The sequence below is a fragment of the Mastomys coucha genome, unplaced genomic scaffold (genome assembly GCF_008632895.1).
Source record: "Mastomys coucha isolate ucsf_1 unplaced genomic scaffold, UCSF_Mcou_1 pScaffold8, whole genome shotgun sequence".
Classification (NCBI taxonomy): domain Eukaryota; kingdom Metazoa; phylum Chordata; class Mammalia; order Rodentia; family Muridae; genus Mastomys; species Mastomys coucha.
Window position 1 is genome coordinate 56,802,878 of NW_022196914.1, and position 12,729 is coordinate 56,815,606.

Sequence of the window (12,729 nt, forward strand, 5' to 3'; positions counted from 1 at the left end):
TCTTGTATCTGTTGAGGACTGATTTGTGACCAATTATATGGTCAATTTTGGAAAAGGTACCATGAGGTCAAGCAACAGATTCTTATTCAAAGCCAAAAGAACTGGGATATCCAGTCATCGAGCAACAGAGGGGACATAAACACACATCACTAAAGGAACAACACAAATCTGAATGTGGTCCTAATTATATGATACTCTGAGGGGGGATCTTGGGGTTAATCAAATGCAACCCCCCCCCCCGAGAGTCAACATCCAAGTAAGCAATGGAATTTGTTTGACAACAATATTTCAATATAGGTTCCCAAAGTATATTAAAAATTTTGTGTTGGTTTTTCTGTCATGATGAAAAAATGCCTGAGAAAATCAACTTATTAAAAAAAAAAAAGCAACCTAAACAACAACAAAAAAAATCAACAACGAAAGAAAACTGTGTAAATAACAAGGAGGTGCTTGTTTGTTGCTTTTTGATTTTTGTTTTCTTGTATTCTTTCTGATTTATTATTGTTCTTGTTGTGGTTGATGTTGTTGTTATTTACTTTACATTCCACTCACTGCACCCTCCAGGTCACTCCTTCCCACAATCCTTCCACATTCTCCTCCCCTTCTCCTCTGAGTGGGTAGTGGCCCCCTTCGGGGTCCCCCCTACCCTGACACTTCAAGTCTCTGGGAGGCTAGGTACTTCCTTGTCCACTGAGGCCAGACAAAGCAGCCCAGCTAGAAGAACATATCCCACAGACAGGCAACAACAGCTTTTGGAATAGTCCCTGCTCCAAGTTGTTCAGGACCCACATGAAGACTAAGCTACACATCTGCTAACTATGTGCAGGGAGGAATAAAGAGGTCTTATCTAGCCATATCCCACATGCCAGTTGCAGACTGAGCCAGTCGGCTGCATTTGCTCTAATGTTTTCTCATTCTGGACTTTTGTTTCCACAACCAAGGAATAGGTTCTTATTTCTCTTTCAATAAAGAGATACAAAAGTTTACATATGAGAGAAATGAATGGACATAAGGGACTATTTCTTGCACCTATTATGCATATCGCTTCACTCATTGCACACATGTTTACAGAAGTCCTCCTCTGTGACATCATCATACGAGGTAGTCCCCAGCTGGGGATGGATTCACATGCATACAGAATCCTACTGTTGAAGAGTTTGCTAACAAGGAAATTTTACATCATGTACGAGCAGTGATTATGCTTATAGTTAAGTCATCCAAAACCCTTGTTATTTTAGTTGCTTGGGGGAAAGTCTGATACTTTGCAGAGAATCTGGTTAGGTTTTGTTTTGGTTTGTTTCAGACTGATACAAATTTGGGTCATCTGGGAAGGGAACCTTAGCTGAGAAAATGCCTCCATGAGATTGGACTGTGGGCATGCTTGTGGGGCACCTTCTTGATTAATGATTAATGCAGAAGGGCTGAGCTCACCATGGATGGTACCGCCCAATGGCATGGCCATATTGGAGCAAGAATGTCACTGGAGGAGACCTGGGAATTTTTGAAAGCCTTGAACCATTTCCAGTGTGCCATCTGTGCCTCCTGCTGCAGTTCAAAGTATGAACTCCAGCCACCAGCTGCCTGCCACCTCCTCTCTGCCATGATGGCTATTGTCTCTCAGGAACCAGGAACCAAAGCCCCTTTCTTCTCTAAGTTGTCTAATCAATTTGCATATTTAATAGTAGCTCAGGCCTGGAAGAAAACCAAGGTCAAAACTAAAAGTCTTGAGTAAGGCTCTTTAGGGAGTGAGGTAAATATAGAGGAAGGAGGGACGTGAGTAAAATAACAGTAAGAATGTCTGAAAAGATCATAAGGTCATCATACTATTAGTGTTTTCCCCTAAAATATAATACACATAAGTCTGTACATATGTGCATACATATGAAGTTTAAGTAAATTTTTCTCATTTGAACTAACAATGCTTCTTCCAAGAGCCAAAGATCACCTAACAAAAACCCCAAGGGAGGGCCGTGGGAAACCCTCTTTTGAGTTGTTGGTCAATGTTGTTTAAGACACTCCCCAAAACATATAGCCTACTGCTACTGCCCTTAGTTGACCCCCACAGGTGGAGGATAAGTCCATGTTGCTGAAGATACCCTGGGTTTCAGACGTAACACCCAGAAGTTGAGCTGGAACTGACCTGAGCACTTCCTCCCTAAGGACAGGCTTTCATGGTACCAGAAGGCATTGTGCAAGCTTCCAGAGGAGGAGAGCAACCAAACAGTCTTGCTCAGATACAATGCCTGTGAACTATTAACACTTACTAGCATTCTATCATAACATTAAAAAAGTAAAACCACCACCAAGAACACTCCCCTCCCCGCAACCAACTGGTTGTCTTGACTCTTTCTCCACCCCCAGACATGTTATTTTCCAAGCCTCACACTCCCACACCTAAACAGCAGTAAGAGCTTGTAATCAGCAACTACAATTAGCCACGTGACAATATAACTGCATTCACAGCACCAGAAGAAAGGGGAGCAGGGACAGAGCTGCCAGTCTAAAAGACAAGGACAATTACTTGTGTCCTACCATGGTGGTGGGGACTCTGTGAGACACAGAACAAGCTCTAGTGCATTTTGCCTTGGTTGGCTGGAAACTTAGATGGGAGAACATTCCTCTGGATTACAAAGTGAAGTGAACCACATAATGGGTTGCTAGAGTTTCCTTTCTGCTAAAATTTAGTAAAAATGGACCATCGAGTTCATGAAGAGGCTGGAGGCAGCAGAGTTTCTGCCTCTTCCTTCAAGAGTAACCGCGCCCCCCCCCCACACACACACACATAGAAGGAAAGGAGGAGAAGAGGGGGAGAGGGGAAAAGAGACAGGGAAGAGGAACAGAGGGGGGGGAAGGAAGTGAGAGAGAGAGAGAGAGAGAGAGAGAGAGAGAGAGAACGAGAGAGGGAGGGAGGGAGGGACGGAGGGAGGGACGGAGGGAGGGAAGGAGGGAGGGAAGGAGGGAGCTCACATTGTTTTTATAGGTTGTGGGTATTTAAGTGACAGAGGACCTATGATGCTTTCATAGGACATTAGAGAAAGCTAAAATCAACAAGTATAGCTCTTTAATAACTCTCTTCTTCTCAAGGTTTTAAAGGTAGTGTTCTACAAATTAGTGTATATGGCTAGAGATTTGACTCAGCAGTTAAGGACACTGACTTCTCTTCAAGAGGACCTGGGTTTAATTGCCAGCACCCACATGGTGGCTGTCAACCATCTATAACTCCAGTTCCAGGGACTCTGAAGTCCTCTTCTGACATTTGTAGATACCAAGCACATGTGTGCTGCACATGTGTATAGACAGACAAAACACTCATACACCAAAAATCATAAAAATAAATCTAAAAGAAAAGTTCAAAAGATAAATGTAGATTTTTGTTACTAAAATGTTCTTGTCGTGTTATGAATTAAGCTCAGGGGACATACATGGCAGTGCCAAGGCCACCTGATACTTCTAAGGCAGCAGCCATTTGTTATTTTGCTCTTCAATCTGAAGGTCCAGTTACAGTAGGAACCTCTTGTTTTGGTTTCATGCACATGGCCACTCTCAGGTATATTTGGTTTCTTAGAGTCAAGGACTCTACACTGGGTACCTCCTGTGGCACCTATTAGCAAAACAGTAGCTAGACCTGAGTCCTCCTGTGGCACCTATTAGCAAAACAGTAGCTAGACCTGAGTGGTATGTTGATATTGATATCTTTATTGTTTCATGCAATAAATGTTCCCATTTTGTCACTTTGAAAAGAGATAAATGAAAGAAAATGTCTTAGTTTCAGCGTATCTGGTTTTATGTGGAGGTCCTTGATCCACTTGGACTTGAGTTTTGCACAAGGAGATAGGAATGGATCAATTTGCATTCTTCATGCTAACCGCCAGTTGAGCCAACACCATTTGTTGAAAATGCTGTCTTTTTTCCACTGGATGGTTTTAGCTCCTTTGTCAAAAATCAAGTGACCATAGGTATATGGGTTCATTTCTGGGTCTTCAATTCTATTTCATTGATCCACCTGCCTGTCACTGTACCAATACCATGAAGTTTTTATCACAATTGCTCTGTAGTACAGCTTGAGGTCCAGGATGGTAATTTCACCAGAGGTTCTTTTATTGTTGAGAATAGTTTTTGCTATCCTAGGTTTTTTGTTATTCAAGATGAATTTGCAAATTGTTCTTTCCAAGTCTGTGAAGAATTGAGTTGGAATTTTGATGGGGGTTGCATTGAATCTGTAGCTTGCTTTCAGCAAGATGGCCATTTTTACTGTATTAATCCTGCCAGTCCATGAGCATGGGAGATCTTTCCATCTTCTGAGATCTTTCCGATTTCCTTCTTCAGAGACTTTGAAGTTCTTGTCATACAGATCTTTTACTTGCTTAGTTAGAGTCACACCAAGGTGTTTTATATTATTTATGACTATTGTGAAGGGTGTTCTTTCCCTAATTTCTTTCTCAGCCTGTTTATCCTTTGTGTAGTGGAAGGCCACTGATTTGCTTAAGTTAATTTTATATCCAGCTACTTTGCTGAAGTTGTTTATCAGGCTTAGGAGCTCTCTGGTGGAATTTTGGGGTCACTTGAGTATACTATCATATCATCAGCAAATAGTGATAATTTGACTTCTTCCTTTCCAATTTGTATCCCTTTGATCTCCTTTTGTTGTCTAATTGCTCTGACTAGGACTTCAAGTACAATATTGAATAGGTAGGAAGAGAGTGAGCAGCCTTTGGGGAAGGGCCTCGAGCACATGGGCACAGGGGAAAATTTCCTGAACAGAACACCAATAGCTTATGCTCTAAGATCAAGAATTGACAAATGGGACCTCATAAAATTTCAAAGCTTCTGTAAGGCAAAGGACATTGTCAATAAGACAAAAGGACAACCAACAGATTGGGAAAAGATATTTATCAATCTTATATCTGATAGAGGGCTAGTATCAAATATGTACAAAGAACTCAAAAAGTTAGACTCCAGAGAACCAAATAACCCTATTAAAAAATGAGATATAGAACTAAACAAAGAATTCTCAACTGACGGATGCTGAATGGCTGAGAATCACCTAAAGAAATAAATGTTCAACGTCCTTAGTCATCAGAGAAATGCAAATCAAAACAATCCTGAGATTCCACCTTACACTAGTCAGAATGGCTAAGATAAAAAAACTCAGATGACAGCAGATACTGGAGAAGTTGTGGAGAAAGAGGGATTGCAAGATGGTACAACCACTTCCAAATCAGTTTGGCGGGTCCTCCAGAAATTGAACATAATACTACCAGAGTACCCAGCTATACCACTCCTGAGAATATACCCAGAAGATGCTCCAACATGTAATAAGGAAACATGTTCCAATATGTTCATAGCAGCCTTATACATAATAGCCAGAAGCTGGAAAAAAACCAGATGTCCCTCAACAGAGGAATGGATACAGAAAATGTGGTACATCTACACACTGGAGTATTACTCAGCTATTAAAAACAATGAATTTATGAAATTCTTGAGAAAATGGATGGATTTGGAGAATATCATCCTGAGTGAAGTAACCCAATCACAAAAGAACACACATGGCATGCACTCTCTGATAAGTGGATACTACCCCAGAAGTTCAGAATACCCAAAATATAATCCATAAACCACAAGAAACTCAAGAAGAAGGAAGACCAAAGTATAGATACTTCATTCCTTCTTAAAAGGGGGAACCAAATACCCATGGAAGGAGTTGCAGAGACAAACTATGGAGCAGAGACTGAAGGAAGGACAATCCAGAGACTGCCCCACCTGGGAATCCTTCCCATATACAATCACCAAACCCAGACACTATTGTGGTTGCCAGAAAGTGCTGGCTGACAGGTGCCTAATATAGCTGTCTCCTGAGAGGCTCTGACAGTGTCCCACTAATACAGAAGTAGAGGCTCACAGCCATCCATTGGACTGAGCACAGGGTCCCCAATGAAGGAGCTAGAGAAAGAACCCAAGGAGCTGAAGGGGTTTGCAGCCCCTCAGGAGGAACAACAATATGAACTAAGTAGTACCCTCAGAGCTCCTAGGGACTAAACCACCAACCAAAGAGGACACATGGTGGGACTCATGGCTCCAGCAGCATATGTATAGCAGAGGATGCCCTAATTGGTCATCAATGGGAGGAGAAGCCCTTGGTCCTGTGAAGGTTCTATGCCCTAGTGTAGGGGAATGCCAGGGCCAGGAAGCAGAAGAGGAGTTGGTGAGCAGGGGGATGAGGGAGGGAACAAGGTTTTTATTTTATTTTATTTTATTTTTATTTTTTCAGAGGGGAAACTGGGAAAGGATATATATGACATATAAATAAAGGAAATATTTAAAAAGAAAAAAGAGAGCATTAGCTAAAGAAAAGAAAGGAAGAGAGAAAGAAAGAGAGAGAGAGAAAGGAAGGAAGGAAGGAAGGAAGGAAGGAAGGAAGAAAGGAAGGAAGGGAGGAAAGAAAGAAAGAAAGAAAATGTCTTTCCTTCCCAGCAGCCATTATCACTTACACATCCTGAGGTTGGATCCAGGGCTTTACTCCAGCATACTGACTTCTGATCCCTCCACCCTCTCCATGAAAGAATATAATAGGCCCAAACTGTGACAGTCTCAAGCTACAATGACTTCAAGAGAGCAATGGCCATATTGTGGCTGGAGGAGAGTTCCATGACATTGGCAAGCTCTACCCTGGCTCTCCCTACTTCAAATAACCTCTAGTTACAATATTACATGACCTTGTCCTGTGTATGACCCTGTATATAAATCTCACCTTCTAGGAATGACAGTCACTAACACCCACCTAACCACAATATGACCTCATTATGACTATTGATAGTTATATCTGCAGACACTCAATTTTCAAACAAGGTTAAGTTCAAATATCAGGCAAAATTGGATGAGGGTTGGTGGCTACTTAGCTCCCTCAGAAAGTGAACAGCACCCTATTTTATGGAGACCTTTATAATTTGTATTGTCATTATTTTCAAGAAAGCAAACAGGACAGTCACTTGCCTCCTTTTTCCAAAGACAGCTTTGGGAGACAGGGCACTAGATTCCACAGAGCGAGCTGGGAAATCTTGTGACACTTCCAGAAAGGAGACTAGAAGGAAGCAGTAACCTGGCTGCTCGCCACTCTTCTCCCTGAGGGACTGGGCTTGGATTCTACCTGCACTCACAGCACGGAGATATAAATGTTCCTATTGTTCCAAGGTCCATCCAAATTCCCACTTAGAACTCTATCTGGAGCACCACGACTCCAGGTCAGGCAGAAGAGCTGTATTTGCTTCCCATTTTGCTTTGCAGTGAGGGCACAAATCATTGATGCAGGTATGACTCAAACTGCTGACTAATCAGACTGCTTCCGCTCAAAGGATAAGAACAAGGATTCTTGTAGGGTACAGGCAGCCAAGAACTTGATGTTAGAAGGCTATTATAGACCAAGGGAATTTGTTCTCTCACCTGACCGCTATTGATGGCTCCTCCTGGATAGAAGTAAAGGAGAAAATAAAAAAGTACCTTTGCTTTATCTCCTTGCCAAATCTAGAGAACATCACTAGAGAACATTCAAGAATTCTTTAAAATAAAATAGTATCATTCTGTCCTGGTCGCAGTGGCAGATGGGAGGACTGAAAGTTACTTAGAGATAAGGCAGCTTATCGATGGCACTTTTGGAGGCACCATTACACTTACATTCTGTTGTCAGAAAGAAATACGGCTTGAGTTTCATTCATAGGAATTAATTTTATGGACTTTGTATTTCCTAGCAGAATCCGGCCACCGGAGAGTCTAACTGAGTGATAACTCTGGCCAAGGTCAACTGTCCTTCGGTAACAGTCACCTTCATAGCAGACTCTAAATAACACTTTAAGGATTGATTAAGATTTTGGCTCTAGTCTAGATAATAGTTCTATGTATATGACTTGTGCCTAAGGGTGGGGTATACGTCATTACATTGTGCAGACGGATGTGTTACTTACTGCGATTTACTCCATCTACTGCACACTCTGTACACATCAACATTGTCCTTGGCATTCTGGGTAGTGGCCCCATCCTCAGAATTCTGACACATATACACTAACATGAGAAGTCCTAAGACACTAGAGGTACTGGGCCATATCACTGGATCAGCCACTCTCAGCCTGTTTTTCAACACTGTGGCCTTATTTATATTAGGTATTTTCTTTATTTACATTTCAAATGATATCCCCTTTCCCGGTTTCCCCTCAGGGAAAAAAAAACCTTATTCCCTCCCCTCTTCCCCTGCTCACCAAGCCACCCTCTCCTGCTTCCTGGCCCTGGCATTCCCCTACACTAGGGCATAGAACCTTCACAGGACCAAGGGCCTCTCCTCCCATTAATGGCCATCCTCTGCTACATATGCTGCTGGAGCCATGAGTCCCCCATGTGTACTCTTTGGTTGGTGTTTAACTCCCTGGGAGCTCTGAGGTTACGGGTTAGTTCATATTGTTGTTCCTCCTAAGGGGCTGCAAACCCCTTCAGCTCCTTGGATCCTTTCTCTATCTCCTTCATTGGGGACTCTGTGCTCAGTCCAATGGATGGCTGTGAGCCTCTACTTCTGTATTAGTGGGACACTGACAGAGCCTCTCAGGAGACAGCTATACCAGGCTTCTGTCAGCCAGCACTTGCTAGCATCCATAATAGTGTCTGGGTTTGGTTATTGTATATAGGAAGGATTCGCAGGTGGGGTAATCTCTGGATTGTCCTTCCTTCTCTGCTCCACACTTTGTCTCTGCAACTCCTTCCATGGGTTCCATTTTGTTCCTTTCCAATCATTGATTCCAAGTGACCCAGATTAGAAATACCTCAAAGGTTTTCATCCAATGAACTGGGATTTCCAAAGACCTATTGTTGGGCAACAAAACACCCTAGCCAACAGAAATAGTATTTGAATACACTGGATATTAATCACCTGAACGAATGGGACACTATGAAAGCATAATCAAGTTATAGCTATTAAACCCCCGCCCCTAAGAAAGAAGCATGGGTTTGCTTGGGTTGTAATGCCTAATCACTCTTTAAACATATGCATGTTTGCACGAACCTCTTTCATTCTTTACCCCAACATGAACATACTATTCATAACAGTGTATCAAATCATAAAGGACAAACTTAAATAGAAAGTTGAATTCTAAGCAAAAACAAATTTCAAAATATAATTTCAAAAAAAGTTAGTAATCTCACTATTAGACTATTATTTAATAAATTGTATATATTTATTTTATGTATTATATAATGATTATATAAATTATATAATGTTTATATAACTTGAATGATGTATATAGACAATTCCATGGAAAAGCATATTAGGGGTCAATAGTTTACATTGAGGTCTAAAGGAAAAACTAAGTCATTATTTCCTAAATTCTGAAAAACATGGAGGGTCAACGGGACTTCATTAACTATGTACTATGAGAACAAGGGCCTCAGGCTCTGCATTATTGGAATTTCCCAAATACATGGAAGCCATTTACTGAAATGTCCAAGCTGAAATGCTAACTGAATTAATCAAGTAAAGGCTGCAGATAAACACACGGGTATTGAAAGTCTGTAATGGACTAGAAAGAAGGGTGCTTGGGAAGAAGTGTGGGTCCTCCTTGTTTTGACATTACCTGTAAATGACTTTGCTACTAACAAAACCTAGGAAGAGTAAATGATAAGATCAATAAAGTGTGATATAATTTCTTCTAAAATAGTTTTTGTGATGCCTTAAACTCCCACATAGAATACTCAAGATCCTATTATCAATTCTTTGTGTAATCGTAGACAGCTTATCTAGGTGAATCTGCGTGAACCGCATACATGCTAATAGAGGACTAGATGATGGCCAAGGGTACTGTGAGCCCTAGAGGCCCAGTATTCCATGTTCTTAGTCTTTTTTTTTTTTATTTAAAAATGTTTGAGACTTTCTACAAGAGCATAATATTTACATCATTTCCACTTCCTCCATCTCTGCCCTCAAAGTTTTCTCATGTCCTCTCACTCTCTTTTAAAGTCATAGGTAGGCATATATTTTTCACAACCTACTTTGATAAGGGTTCAACTTCCCCTCTAGCCCACCACCCACCAGAGGTAGTAGAAAAGAAAGGTTATTAGGATATGGGGGAGGGGAAGTAGACCTGTTTAGAAGTAGTGATTTTGGGTGATTCCAAACTTCACTGCTCTCAGTTCAGTCCACTAGCAAACACCAATGAATCAGCTGCAGTCCAATCCACTTGGCAGACACCACACACGAATCTGCAAAGACAGTTCAATCCAGAAGAGAGGCTCATCAATTGTCAAGAAAGTGGCAAGAAACTGCAGGAATCTCACAAGAAGTTCTTTAGTGAGTATCTCTCTGTGAAGTCAGCACAAGCAAAGCTCAGTGACACAATGTAAGGCAGACCAATATATGTGCATCATCAGAGAAGACTAGAGAGGTGGAGCAAAGCAAACCAATGCTCATGCTTCCACTGACTGTGGGGTTATATTTATATTCTTTCTAAATATCTTGCATCCTTCCTTTCCCACATGTGCTATAGCAAAATATCCTTTCACCTTTGTCTGCTTTAGCAAAAATATTCTTTCACTGGTCTGCCCCAACAAAAAACATCATTACAATCTGAGTCTCCAAAGAAACCAGAAATTTCCACTTTAGTCATAGCCCTTTACTCTTTAATTATTGTGTTTTACACACACACACACACACACACACACAGAGAGAGAGAGAGAGAGAGAGAGAGAGAGAGAGAGAGAGAGAGAGAATATTTGATATTGTATGTATGTACACACACATATATATAGGACCAACCACTTGAGATTGGATAATTTATCAGGGGCCTCATCCCTATAGAAAAGTGATTCTCCATCTCTCAGCACCCATGAATTCCAGGGTTGGGACCTTGTGAAATTTCCCTTATCTACTTTGGCATGTTGACTGATGTTTTCCTTATTCTGACCTCGTTCAGGTAGCCATATTGTTAAGATTTCACTGGTGTAATTCCCCAACCCCCCATTATGACATCTTGCGGTCTTGGCAGAAGTCCTGGCCCTTTGGCCTTACAATCTTTCTATCTCATCTTTCACAATATTCTGTGAGTCTTAGCTTTAGGGTTGCATTGTAGGGCTGTGTTGTGGATGTACCAGTTGAGGCTAGGTACCTCACCATTAGATTTCTCTGCATTATGACCAGATGTAGATCTTTGTACCAGCTTTCATCTGATGCAAAAAGAAGTTTCTTTGATGAGAGATGAGAGGTGCATTTATATGTGGATGTAAGAATAAGTATTTAGAATATGGTTAAAAATATATATTGGCTTAGGAAAATGACAGTTATAGGTTCTCTTCTATAGTCTATGACCTCTCCAGCTATGAGTAGTTGGTTAGGTTTACAATACTTATTGAGTGGGCCTTAAGTCTAATTAGATAGCAGTTGGTTACTTCCAAGATATGAATGTCATTATCATACTGTTTGGAGATATCTTTCTACAATAGTCACAGCTGTGATTCATGGGCTTTACAGCTAGATAAAACTATAAATTGTTTTTCTCTAATGTCAGCTTTCTTAGCCCTTTCAAATATTATGAGAGCTAGCCCTCAGGTAGGAGATTTCCAGGTTTGTTTTTGTTTGAGTTCTCCAAGTCCCATGTCCAATGTATGTGAGTCATATCTTCAAGTTCTGAGAGGCAACCAAGGATAACTGCAATATTTTGTTTTGGGAATCTCTAGCACTCCCTAACCAACAATGAAGGATTTTTAATGCTATGCACTGGAGGTTTTGTTAGATAGACTATGGCTTTTGAGGGAGCATTATCCCACACCAATGATCTAATACCATCTAAACCATGTTGTTTTTTCGAAACATCCTTAATGTTATTTTCTCCCTTCGTCTTCCCTCTCCCTTGATATCTCCTCCCTCCCCAGTTAAAGCCCCATCTTTCTCTCTTTCCCCTTCATAACATCTTTGCCCTATCTCCCTCTGTATAGCTCCTCTCCCACCCCCTAAGCTTCCTTTCTACTATCCTGGCTTCGGCAGCTTCATCTTGGAACAGGAGAATAATTGTGGGGATTGGAATTAGAAAAACAGGCATGGGATTTAAATCTAAATTCTGTTTTAAGAAAATGCTACATTAGTTGAACTCAGAATTCTCAACTTCAAAGTTGCAATATCAAGAAGTAGTCCACACTGTGCTCTAGAACACAGCTCTAACACATACAAGTACCTACACAGCTCAGTGCCTAGTGCATGGTTGGCCGAGTCTCTGGACCATCCTGTTCCAGTCCACAAGTCTGATTTTTTGCACATCTTTCAAACTCTGTGTAAATATCCCCCTTTCCATCACATAAATGCAGTAATCTTGTATTTAATTGGCTTGCTGTTTACCTGCCAGAATGAATTCCTAACAGATAATGAGCTAGTTTGATAATGTCAGAGATCAAAGAAAAAGGCTTGCACAGTTCTGCTCACAGAATCATGGCTTTGCTGTGGCAGCGACAGACCACACGGAAAACAGATTTCACAATTTGGAAACCAACAGAGGAGAGACAGAGCATTACAGTTCTGGGGGAAATCTCAAGTCCAAAGAACAAGAAGCTATCTCCTGGAGTGGCAGTGCTGAGCTTTCAGGAGCATCCTGTGGGCTTGCCGTACTCAAAAAACAGTTGGCTCACTAAAGGTAAACCCCTTCCTAGGAGCAGTGTGAGTCCAGACATTTGTCCATGTAACTTTAGGAATGACTCTGAAAAGCTCTCTTG